Source organism: Cherax quadricarinatus, chromosome 87, assembly GCF_038502225.1.
Source record: "Cherax quadricarinatus isolate ZL_2023a chromosome 87, ASM3850222v1, whole genome shotgun sequence".
NCBI lineage: Eukaryota > Metazoa > Arthropoda > Malacostraca > Decapoda > Parastacidae > Cherax > Cherax quadricarinatus.
In genome coordinates, this window is record NC_091378.1 from 4,316,371 (window position 1) to 4,329,376 (window position 13,006).

Below are 13,006 nucleotides of genomic sequence, written 5' to 3' on the forward strand. Positions count from 1 at the left end.
AGAACACAAGAAAGGAGGAACACTGCAGCAGACCTACTGGCCCATACTTGGCAGGTCCTTCTCAGAAGAAAACCACCTGATGTAAGTCTTATATCGTGATCAGTTTGTGTCTAGACGTTGAGAACGTGATGTATATATTCTGACCTGTACAGAAATATTCTTTTACACGGTAGACAGATAACCCATAAATGGGAGAGAGGAGCTTACAACGTTTCGGTCAGGTCAGACTTGGTCTATTAACAGTCACACTGAGTTGTAAATGGTCCAGGTCGGACCGAAATGTTATATTGTGGTTTTCTGTTTTTGCTTTCTAGTCTCGGTATTACCATCCCAGTCACAAACCTGAAGACTGAAATACTTAAGAACATAAGAATAAGGAGCACTACAGAAGGCCTACTGGCCCATGCGAGGCAGGGCCAAGTCACCTACCGGCCTAAGTCAGTGACCCAACCTAGTCAGGTCAGGTCACATCCACTTAAGGAGGGAGCACGGCATCAGACCTAGTAGCACAGGCTAGTCAGGTCCAACTCACACCCACTCATGTATTAATCTAAGCTGTTTTTAAAACTGCACAACGTTTTAGCTTCTGTGCAACCTCTGGTGCAACCTCTAGTGCAACCTCTGGTGCAACCTCTAGTGCAACCTCTGGTGCAACCTCTAGTGCAACCTCTGGTGCAACCTCTAGTGCAACCTCTGGTGCAACCTGTGGCAGCCTTGTGGAGACATTTTGTCAAGCCGATACCCGGCTTGACAAAGCTCCTGGAGAGCGAAACGTTGCCACAATAAAATGTCACATTAGGTTGCATCTGTGTCCTTTTACTTTACATATTGTGGGTAATTCTACCAACATTATTACATTCACATAAGTTACATCCCGATCTTTCTTGTAGTTCTGTAAGATTATTCTGACAGCTTATTTTAAACACCAGCATACACACATGTGTGAAGACAATACCATATGAAAATAGGAAATAAAACCTGAGGAATAGGGAGATGAGGCAAGAATCAAATGTGCTTCTCTTGCCTCCTCTTCCTATTCTTCTGAAGATGTGTAAGAACACGAAAGCGCTCAGGTTTTATTTTCTATTTTCACTGTGGTATTGTTTTCCTTTTTGTAATCACGTGTTTTATCGTGATTTCTTCCAACATTTAATGTATATATGATAAGCATTGTAATTAATGTGGAGTGTGTGTATGAATTATGTAAATACAGTGTGTATGAAATGCTCGTACGAGTCTATCTCTTCCTTCCTCACCATCAGTGAGTGGTTTTGTTCCATCATATTGAATATATATATATGAATACACTGCTGTTTTCAGTACTTTCTCTCTCTCTCTCTCTCTCTCTCTCTCTCTCTCTCTCTCTCTCTCTCTCTCTCTCTCTCTCTCTCTCTCTCTCTCTCTCTCTCTCTCTCTCTCTCTCTCTCTCTCTCTCTCTCTCTCTCTCTCTCTCTCTCTCTCTCTTTCTCTCTCTTTCTCTCACCACTATTACCATAAACACCACCATCACTACTACCATCATTCCCATAACCACCACTACCCACTATACCTCACCATCGCCGTCACAAGCGCCCACGGCTGCTTCTACTTACGCCCTAGTCTTCACGCCCACCTACGCCCTATCTTGCAAATTGTGTAGGAGCAGTTAATTACGTGGGAATGTCGCCCCTGCAGCATTGCATGCGAGTTGATTACGTTGATTGAATTGTTGAAGGGAATTGGATCGCACTGCTAAGACTTGTCAACACAAGAGGTGGTACAATCGTCCCTATCCCTTGTCGAGACCACGACTTGAACTTCGCTCCTCGTCACCGATGGCTGTAGTGGCGGGAGTGTTGTGTGTTTACCTGTAGGGGGAGTGCGTTAGGTGCATGTGGCTAAGGTACGTGGTAATTAGAAAAAATAGTGATATGACAACCTCATAGAGGTTATATGAGACCTGGTGGGTAATTCGGACGAAGAGTCCATAGACCTGGGGTAACGTGATATTTCGCGCGATATAGAACACCGGACTCACAATCTGGTCACCACAAACACCAGTCAGTCACCACTACTGCACATATTTAATCTTTAATTGGACAAATGATAAAACTGTTGTTTACTAGTGAACAGTCCCAACTTCTTAGATAAAAAGATTAATTATACTCATGTGCAGTATTCGGGTATCTTTATTCTTGGAACGTTTCGCTACACAGCGGCTTCCTCTGTCCAGTATAGAAAAGAATGGATGAAGATTAGAAGGAGTTTGAGGTAATCAGTCCCTCAGCCTGGAGTCGATGTGTTCAGTCTATCAATCTTGAGTAGAATACGGTATTCTACTCAAGATTGATAGACTGAACACATCGACTCAAGGTTGAGGGACTGATTACCCCATTCTCCTCCTGTTCTTCAAGTTTCTCCTATGTATGGACTGATGAAGCCACTGTGTGGCGAAACGTTTCTTCACTAAAGATACCCAAGAGTTGCACGTGTGTCTAATTTAAAACTGTGTACTCACCTAGTTGTACTCACCTAATTGAGGTTGCGGGGGTCGAGTCCGAGCTCCTGGCCCCGCCTCTTCACTGATCGCTACTAGGTCACTCTCTCTGAGCCGTGAACTTTATCATACCTCTGCTTAAAGCTATGTATGGATCCTGCCTCCACTACATCGCTTCCCAAACTATTCCACTTACTGACTACTCTGTGGCTGAAGAAATACTTCCTAACATCCCTGTGATTCATCTGTGTCTTCAGCTTCTAACTGTGTCCCCTTGTTACTGTGTCCAATCTCTGGAATATCCTGTCTTTGTCCACCTTGTCAATTCCTCTCAGTATTTTGTATGTCGTTATCATGTCCCCCCTATCTCTCCTGTCCTCTAGTGTCGTCAGGTTGATTTCCCTTAACCTCTCCTCGTAGGACATACCTCTTAGCTCTGGGACTAGTCTTGTTGCAAACCTTTGCACTTTCTCTAGTTTCTTCACGTGCTTGGCTAGGTGTGGGTTCCAAACTGGTGCCGCATACTCCAATATGGGCCTAACGTACACGGTGTACAGGGTCCTGAACGATTCCTTATTAAGATGTCGGAATGCTGTTCTGAGGTTTGCTAGGCGCCCATATGCTGCAGCAGTTATTTGATTGATGTGCGCTTCAGGAGATGTGCCTGGTGTCACATAGTTGCTGGAGGCAACGATGTTGGCAGACGTAGGAGTGAAGACCTGATTAGCAGGTATAGGTCAGCAATAGAAATAATTAGGAGTAAGGGTGGGAACCCTGTCATATGTGGTATTTTGCCAAGGAGAGGAGTTGGAAATGAATGGTTGTCCAGGGCAATTGGTGTCAATTGCTGGCTGGACAAATACTGTAAGGAAAATGCGGTAACATTCATTGACAACTGGGACCTCTTCTATGGCAGAAATGACATGTATGCCAGGGATGGGGTTCACTTATCTAGGTCTGGGGTGGTAGCACTGGCAACTGCAGTGGAGGGAGCAGTTAGGACTTTAAACTAGGAATAGTTAGTGGTATGGGTTTTGGCAGGAAAACAGTGAAGTCCCAGTGTAGTAATATTACGAGTTCTAGGGGAACTAGTAATAAGCAGAACGAGGTAGATATTGAAAAGCCAGGGACTTTGGGTGATAAGGACAGTAATAGATTTAGTAGAAAAACAGAAATGAGCAGGAAGGGTAAAAGAGAAAGGAGAGTCTTTCAATGTTTATTATGCTAATTGCCGTAGTGCTAGGAATAAGATGGACGAGTTGAGATTAGTTGCTAGTGCAGGTAACATTGATGTATTTGCCTTAACTGAGACGTGGTTTAATTCAAAAAGTCGGGACATGCCTGCGGAATGTCATATTCAGGGTTTTAAATTGTTCCAAGTAGATAGAAGTATCGGGAAGGGGGGTGGGGTGGCATTGTATGTCCGAGATCGCTTGAACTGTTGCATAAAAACGGGTATTAAGTCTGAAGTAACACATACAGAGTCTGTTTGGATAGAATTTTCAGAGGGGCATGAAAAACTGATTTTAGGAGTGATATACCGCCCCCCAAACTTAGATAGGGACCAAGGGAGACTACTATGGGAGGAAATTGTTAAGGCCACAAGGCACGATAATGTAGTAATTCTAGGAGACTTTAACTTTAGTCATATTGATTGGAATTTCTTGACTGGGAATTTAGAATCATACGACTTCTTAGAAGTAGTTCAGGATTGTTTTTTGAAGCAGTTTGTGACAGAACCTACAAGGGGAAATAACCTGCTTCACTTAGTTATGGCAAACAATGAATCCCTTGTTAATAATTTAGAAATTTCAGAGGAACTGGGTGCTAGCGACCACAAATCAATTACATTTAGCATTGAATGGAAGTACGATAGTAGCGATAACTCAGTAACAGTCCCAGATTTTCGCTTAGCAGATTACGATGGGCTTAGAGAACACTTATCATCTGTTGACTGGGGTAACGAAGTGAGATATCAATATGACAGTTTTCTGAACACTATACATGCTGCTCAAAGAACGTTTATCCCATACAAAGAAATTAGATCAAATAGAAATGACCCAAAATGGATGAATAATAGGCTCAAATATCTACTAGGGCATAAGAAAGGAATTTATAGGCGTATCAAAAGAGGTGAGGGTCATCTTATGAATCAGTATATTGACATTAAGAGGGACATTAAAAAGGGGATAAGAAAAGCTAAAAGGGACTATGAAATTAAAGTTGCTAGGGATTCTAAAACTAACCCAAAAAGTTTTTTCCAGGTCTATAGAACAAAAGTTAGAGATAAGATAGGTCCCCTTAAAAATAACTATGGGCACCTTACTGACAAAGAGAATGAAATGTGCTCGATTTTTAATAATTATTTTCTCTCAGTTTTTACACAGGAAGACACTAACAATATTCCAGTAATTAATTTTTATAGTGGGCTAGAAGAAGATAAATTATGTAACATCACAGTCACTAGTGAAATGGTTGTGAAGCAGATAGACAGACTGAAGCAAAATAAGTCGCCGGGTCCTGATGAGGTTTTTTCAAGGGTTCTTAAGGAATGCAAAATGGAACTCTGTGAACCATTAACTAATATTTTTAATTTATCTCTTCAAACAGGTGTAGTGTCTGATATGTGGAAGATGGCTAATGTAATTCCTATTTTTAAAACAGGGGACAAGTCGTTACCGTCAAATTACCGCCCAATAAGCCTGACCTCAATTGTAGGCAAATTACTAGAGTCAATTATAGCTGAGATTATAAGAAGCCATCTCGATAAGCATAGCTTGATTAATGATACTCAGCATGGATTCACAAGAGGCCGGTCTTGTCTAACTAATTTATTAACTTTCTTCAGTAAAGCTTTTGAGGCTGTTGACCACAATAAAGAATTTGATATTATTTACTTAGATTTTAGTAAGGCTTTTGATAGAGTTCCGCACCATAGACTGTTAAAGAAAGTGGCAGCTCATGGCATTGGGAGAAAAGTGCTCTCGTGGATCGAGTCATGGCTCACTGACAGGAAGCAGAGTGTGTCCATAAATGGGGTTAAATCCGAGTGGGGATCTGTAACAAGTGGCGTTCCACAGGGATCAGTCTTGGGCCCGTTGTTGTTCATAATATATATCAATGATCTTGATGAGGGAATTACTAGTGATATGAGCAAATTCGCCGATGACACAAAGATAGGTAGGATAATTGATTCAAATGTAGATGTTATGGAACTTCAGGAGGATTTAAACAAACTCTATTCTTGGTCAGAAAAGTGGCAGATGCAGTTCAATGTAGATAAATGCAAGGTTCTGAAGCTCGGGAGTGTCCATAACCCTAGCACTTATAAGTTAAATAATGTAGAACTTAGCCATACAGATTGCGAAAAGGACTTGGGGGTTATGGTGAGCAGCAACCTTAAACCAAGACAGCAATGCCTAAGCGTACGTAATAAGGCAAATAGATTACTGGGATTTATATCAAGAAGTGTAAGCAACAGAAGTCCAGAGGTCATACTGCAGCTTTATACATCATTAGCAAGGCCTCACCTAGATTATGCAGCTCAGTTCTGGTCTCCATATTACAGAATGGACATAAATTCGTTAGAAAACATTCAGCGTAGGATGACTAAATTAATACATAGCATTAGAAATCTTCCTTATGAAGAAAGATTGAAGACTCTTAAGTTACATTCACTTGTTAGACGAAGAATGAGGGGAGACCTGATCGAAGTGTATAAGTGGAAGATAGGTATTAATAAAGGGGATATTAATAAGGTCTTGAGGATGTCTCTCCAAGATAGAACCCGCAGTAATGGATTTAAATTAGATAAGTTTAGATTTAGAAAGGACATAGGAAAGTATTGGTTTGGAAATAGGGTAGTAGATGAGTGGAACAGTCTACCTCGTTGGGTTATTGAGGCTGGGACTTTGGGTAGTTTCAAATTTAGGTTGGATAAGTACATGAGTGGGAGGGGTTGGATTTGAGTGGGACTTTCACATCAGAGCTTATTTCTTGGGTGGCATTGAAAATTGGGTTGGGCAAATGTTTTGTTAGTGGTATGAATTGTAAGGACCTCCCTAGTATGGGCCAACAGGCCTCCTGCAGTGTTCCTCCTTTCTTATGTTCTTATGTTCTTATACTCACCCCAAGATCTTTTTCCTTGAGTGAGGTTTGTAGTCTCTGGCTCCCTAGACTGTACTCCGTCTGCGGTCTTCTTTGCCCTTCCCCAATCTTCATGACTTTGCACTTGGTGGGATTGAACTCCAGGAGCCAATTGCTGGACCAGGTCTGCAGCCTGTCCAGATCCCTTTGTAGTTCTGCCTGGTCTTTGATCGAGTGAATTCTTCTCATCAACTTCACGTCATCTGCAAACAGGGACACCTCAGAGTCTATTCCTTCCGTCATGTCGTTCACAAATACCAGAAACAGCACTGGTCCTAGGACTGACCCCTGTGGGACCCCGCTGGTCACAGGTGCCCACTCTGACACCTCGCCACGTACCATGACTCGCTGCTGTCTTCCTGACAAGTGTGTGTGTGTGTGTGTGTGTGTGTGTGTGTGTGTGTGTGTGAGTGTGTGTGTGTGTGTGTGTGTGTGTGTGTGTGTGTGTGTGTGTGTGTGAGTGTGTGTGTGTGTGTGTGTGTGTGTGAGAGAGTGTGTGTGTGTGTGTGTGTGTGTGTGTGTGTGTGTGTGTGTGTGTGTGTGTGTGTGAGAGAGTGTGTGTGTGTGTGTGTGTGTGTTTGTGTGTGTGAGTGTGTGTGAGTGTGTGTGTGTGTGTGTGTGTGTGTGTGTGTGAGAGAGTGTGTGTGTGTGTGTGTGTGTGTGTGTGTGTGTGTGTGTGTGTGTGTGTGTGTGTGTGTGTGTGTGTGTGTGTGTGTGTGAGTGTGTGTGTGTGTGTGTGTGTGTGTGTGTGTGTGTGTGTGAGAGAGTGTGTGTGTGTGAGAGTGTGTGAGTGTGTGTGTGTGTGTGAGTGTGTGTGTGTGTGTGTGTGTGTGTGAGTGTGTGTGAGTGTGTGTGTGTGAGTGTGTGTGTGTGTGTGTGAGTGTGTGTGAGTGTGTGTGTGTGTGTGTGTGTGTGTGTGAGTGTGTGTGTGTGTGTGTGTGTGTGTGTGTGTGTGTGTGTGTGTGTGTGTGTGTGAGTGTGTGTGTGTGTGTGTGTGTGAGTGTGTGTGAGTGTGTGTGAGAGTGTGTTTACGGTCTTGTTTCATAACATAACAAATCTTATGTAACAATAATCCTAAGAAAATACATTGTATTTTTGTTATATAATGCTAACTATATCTAAATTCTTTTATGTTAATTTAATGTTAGTTTTAGTTAGGTTAGACAAGATTGTTTAGTTAGTTTTAGTGTGTTATTAAAGTTTGACATACGATGCTAATCAAGAAAATATGATAAATAACCTGCACGCAGGAGCACCGTCCGACGACGTTTCGGTCCGACTTGGACCATTTACAAAGTAAATGGTACAGGTGGGACCGAAACGCCGTGATAAGTTTCTCCTATGTACGGATTATTCGTGTATTGTTCCTGTCAGGGTATTGTGCCTTCGTTCGGTTCTATATATGTGGTTAATTTCGGTTAGGCTAATTGGGTTACAAGTCTATCTACTACACGAGGCTCATTGAGACTGTGTAACCTGTTCACTACCAGTCAAGAATACTGTTATGTCTAAAATAGTGATTATATCGTTGTTAACTGTCTAAAAATCCTATTGTATAAGTGGAGTGGGGAGGGTAGGAAGTGGAGTGGGGAGGGTAGGAAGTGGAGTGGGGAGGGTAGGAAGTGGAGTGGGGAGGGTAGGAATTGGAGAGGGGATGATAGGAAGTGGAGTGGGGAGGGTAAGTGGAGTGGGGAGAATAGGCAGTGGAGTGGGGAGGGTAGGAAGTGGAGTGGGGAATGTAGGAAGTGGAGTGGGGAGGGTAGGAAGTGGAGTGGGGAGGGTAGGAAGTGGAGTGGGGAATGTAGGAAGTGGAGTGGGGAGGGTAGGAAGTGGAGTGGGGAGGGTAGGAAGTGGAGTGGGGAGGGTAGGAAGTGGAGTGGGGAGGGTAAGGAGGAAACTGAGAGGGAAGTACTGGAGGAAATAAGAGAAGAAGGAAGATTATTTACTTACATATTTACCTGTAATCAGTCTGAGGGATTGTCCCCTTGCATCCCAAGCTTCCCCTTAGAAAGGGGACGTGGGGAAGGTGAATGGGGAGAGGAGGGGAGATATTGTATGTTCTCCAGGTGAAGACCCAGTGGCAGATGTCACCAGGATGTCAGCGGATGTCACCAGGGCAGTGTTATCTCCTCTCAGATCGCCGAGTGTCGGGTTAACCTTCCTCCTCTCTCATTGTTCCTCGTCTGTGCAACGAAATCTATGCCAGTCCGCTACGGTGTTATGCTCCCCTGACTCTAGGGATCATCCCTGCCTGCTGCAACGTAGGATCCTCAGCCTTGTGCCTCTGAGGATTTAGCACGCTCTGTGAGCCTCGTTGAAGCTTGCATTGCAATGGTGTTAATGATGGTTGTGAAAAATAATGAAGCTTAATTGCTTGTCTGTGGAGCTTTGGTGGCGGGTGTACACAAAGATGGGCGTGGGTGCCCCCACCGCGCCCATTGAGCAGTGCCGCCCAGGGTATGTAGAATGGAGTGGGCAGCCACCGGTGACGGTGCCGTGCCGATAAGGTCACCAACTAGTGTACCGTGGCGAGGTCATCAATCACGGTACCGTGCCTAAGCAGTACAGTGAGGGACAAGGGGGCGTGGCTCTGAGGAGTTGGTTGGAGGGGGGTGTGGCTCTGAGGGGTTAGTTGGAGGGGGCGTGGCTCTTGAGGGGGTAACCGGGGCGGGGCGGGTGTCGGGAACAATACAGATATATAAAGAGTGCAGTTATGCTTGTTCCTCTTAGATGAGGGGACACAAGGGGAAAAACAGCTGTGGTTGGCCCAGACCTCATGTCCCTTCTTCCCCTCCTTACCCCTCTTCCCTTTCCCCCCTCCCTTCCTCCCCCACAAGTATGCGGCGCCACAACACAACATTAATTTCACCAACACGTTGAAAATAAGTCTAGTGACTTCAAGAAGTGTACAATCTCGGTGCATCTTTGGACGAGGTGAGGGAGGGAGAGGTGAGTCAGGGAGAGGTAAGGGAGGTAGGGAGGGCCACTGAGGTACGGCAGGTGTGACCCACCTGTTTGGCACTGGTGCCAAAACATTCGGCGCATCTCCACATTCCTTTGACACAAAATATCCACATCAAGGGCTTATCTGGCGTCGCAGGTAATAAATAATAGTGTCCTCGTCGGGGCTAAATGACATTTTAACTTCCTACAGACACCTTTAGATGTATTTTAAAATTATCTTCATGACGCTCGCAACTTGAGTGTGGTCGTGGACCTTGCTAGTTCCGGAACATTTGTCTTAGCGGCACCGCAGCGCCACACCCGACACCAGCTGATGAACCCGGTTAGTGAACCCGGCCTACTCGACACGGCTGGTGGACCCGACCCAGTGAACCCGGCTGGTGGTGACTGTAACCTTCTCTGGTGTATTGTGTTACTGATGGTGACTGGGTCTGTAGTGTGTGATTACCTGTCTGTAGCTACAGCAGCAGAGCTGTCCTTGTATTAAGTATTTATATATATCCAGTGTCTCTCTCTCTCTCTCTCTCTCTCTCTCTCTCTCTCTCTCTCTCTCTCTCTCTCTCTCTCTCTCTCTCTCTCTCTCTCTCTCTCTCTCTCTCTCTCCCTCTCTTTCTCTTTCTCGTGGGATTCATAAAGTCAACGGAAACGTTAAGATTATTGATGAATCACAAACATTGCCCTCTATCTTTGATCCCTGGAGGTGATTTGTTATGTTCGTAATTAAGGATGTCTAGCTGGAGGTGCTGGTTCCCCTGACGAGCTTGTGAAGTATGTCAGCTGTGTGTAATTACCTCTATGTGTGACCCCTCGTGTAGTCGATAGGCTGTAAACTGAATAAACCGGCCAAGCAGCCAACCGCTAATGTCAGAATTATACCGTTCTTGTTAAATAAAAGTGTTGAACGCACGTCTGTGAGACAGTCGAGTGCAGTATTTAGGAACTCGGGGATGAGTGCTGTCTCCTGGGTAGCTCTGTCACCACAGCTATCACCATCATCACTGCCACTACCACCATCGCTTCTCTATCTTGTCAACACCACTCCTCGCCATGGTCATCCGCTACCACCACCTACTACCATTCTAACAACATTACCACCATGATCGTCATAACAAACACAGCCATCACCATCGCCGCTATGTCCTCAGCCTTTCTAGATGTTTTGGATAATAACCTTCACCATAAGAGAGTTTTGGGCACTTCGTTAATAAATGTGAGATAAATGCCTGTCAACGCTGTCTTCACCTGGCCAGACGGGCGAGAATTCTGCTGTGGAATTTGGTTTGACTGTCGCATCTTGTGGTTGTGGTGGACTAATAGTTTGCTGGTAGTTTGAGAATGTTGATGGGTTTTGTTTAAACGCGGGGAAGGAGACACGTTGCGGGAACAGGATTTTATTGGAACAACGTTTCGCTTTGTATAGAGACGTTGACACAGACTGATACGTTGAATCAGTAAGAGATAGAGGACAAAAAGGCACAATACCGTGAATAGAATAATACATAAATAACCCGCACGAGCCTACGACGATGTTTAAGTTCAACTTGGATTATTTACAAAGTCGGACCGAAACGTCGTCATAAGCTCCTCCCTCCAATGTGCGGGTTATTTGTGTAATAAGAGATTGATCTACAACGTGTGTTTTCCACTGTCGACACTACTACGTCATGTGTGTTTAGATGTGGTGGTGCCGGTGGTGTGTTAAGGCCATCTTCTTGGTGGTGCTGGCGGTGTTTCAAGGCCAATTTCCTACCTTGGTTGTGTTTATAAGAGGTGGTAGTAGCAGTGAGTGTAGAGTGCAGCTTCTTGGTAGCTATTTTATATGATGTGTGGGAGACAGGCACTAGTTGGTATTTCTACCTGGGAGACAGGCACTAGTTGGTATTTCTACCTGGGAGACAGGCACTAGTTGGTATTTCTACCTGGGAGACAGGCACTAGTTGGTATTTCTACCTGGAAGACAGGCACTAGTTGGTATTTCTACCTGGAAGACAGGCACTAGTTGGTATTTCTACCTGGAAGACAGGCACTAGTTGGTATTTCTACCTGGAAGACAGGCACTAGTTGGTATTTCTACCTGGAAGACAGGCACTAGTTGGTATTTCTACGTGGTAGTGGAGGCTGTGTGGAGGCCAGCAGCCTTTCCCCAGGTAAACACTCGTAATTTATGTATGAGATGATGGGAGTTAATATCTTCTTAGTATTTTATGACTGTGATACATCAAGACTGTGGTATCAAGACCCGCCAAGACGATGTCCAGATGCTGGTGGCATCTTCAAGACTCTCCAGGCAAGAAACTCTACACAAACATGATTTCTTCTTCTCGAGTTTGAATTGCATGTGTCACAGCAAGATTTACCATCTTGAACAATCATACGTATCACCTTTGAAGAGCTGTCGCTTCTTAGGGAAGTTCCTTGAGACGTCCGAAGATTTCTGGTACTAATTCGACTGAAGAGAATCTACTGGGCGAGTCTGGTCAATTTTACGACTTTGGGGGCCTAATCAATCATGGGACAGAGACGAAATCTGGACATAATATGACATCCTCGCGTTGCTTTCTGATAGCCTAGAGAGACCGCCCGGACTGTTGGGGTTGGCCTCCCGCAGGACCACATGATCCTTACAGCCCAGCTGATCATATACTTGCAGAAGTTTGTAGTTCAGTTTCCTGTTGTAGTTCAATTTACTACTACTGCTACCACTAATACTACTGCTACCACTACTACTACCACTACTACCACTACTACCACTACTACTGCCACTACTACCACTACTACCACTATTACTACTGCTACCACTACTACTACTGCTACCACTACTACTACCACTACTACTACTACCACTACTAGTGCTACCACTACTACTACCACTACCACTACTGCTACCACTACTACCACTACTACTACTACTACTACTACTACCACTACTGCTACCACTACTACTACTGCTCCTAGTTATTATTAGTATTATCATTTTTATTATTATATTTTTTAACGCGGTCACCTCCGACTGAGATAGGGTGATCTGGAAAAGAAAAAAACACCTTCATCAGCGTTCATTCAATCACTATCTTCCCAGAAGCGTGTTGACATCACAGTTTAACAGCTGTAACATCCCCACCCATCCTTCAGAGTGCAGGTACTGTACTTCCAACCTCCAGTACTGTAACATCCCCACCCATCCTTCAGAGTACAGGCACTGTACTTCCCACCTCCAGTACTGTAACATCCCCACCCATCCTTCAGAGTACAGGCACTGTACTTCCCACCTCCAGTACTGTAACATCCCCACCCATCCTTCAGAGTACAGGTACTGTACTTCCCACCTCCAGTACTGTAACATCCCCACCCATCCTTCAGAGTGCAGGTACTGTGCTTCCCACCTCCAGTACTGTAACATCCCCACCCATCCTTCAGAGT

General features: G+C 44.5%; 1 protein-coding gene across 29 annotated transcripts in view; it reads left to right on the forward strand.

Annotated features, from left to right (window-relative positions):
* hth (Meis homeobox homothorax) overlaps positions 1-13,006 on the forward strand; it is a 1,177,701-nt gene that overhangs the window by 470,142 nt on the left and 694,553 nt on the right. The gene's annotated exons all lie outside the window — the stretch shown is intronic.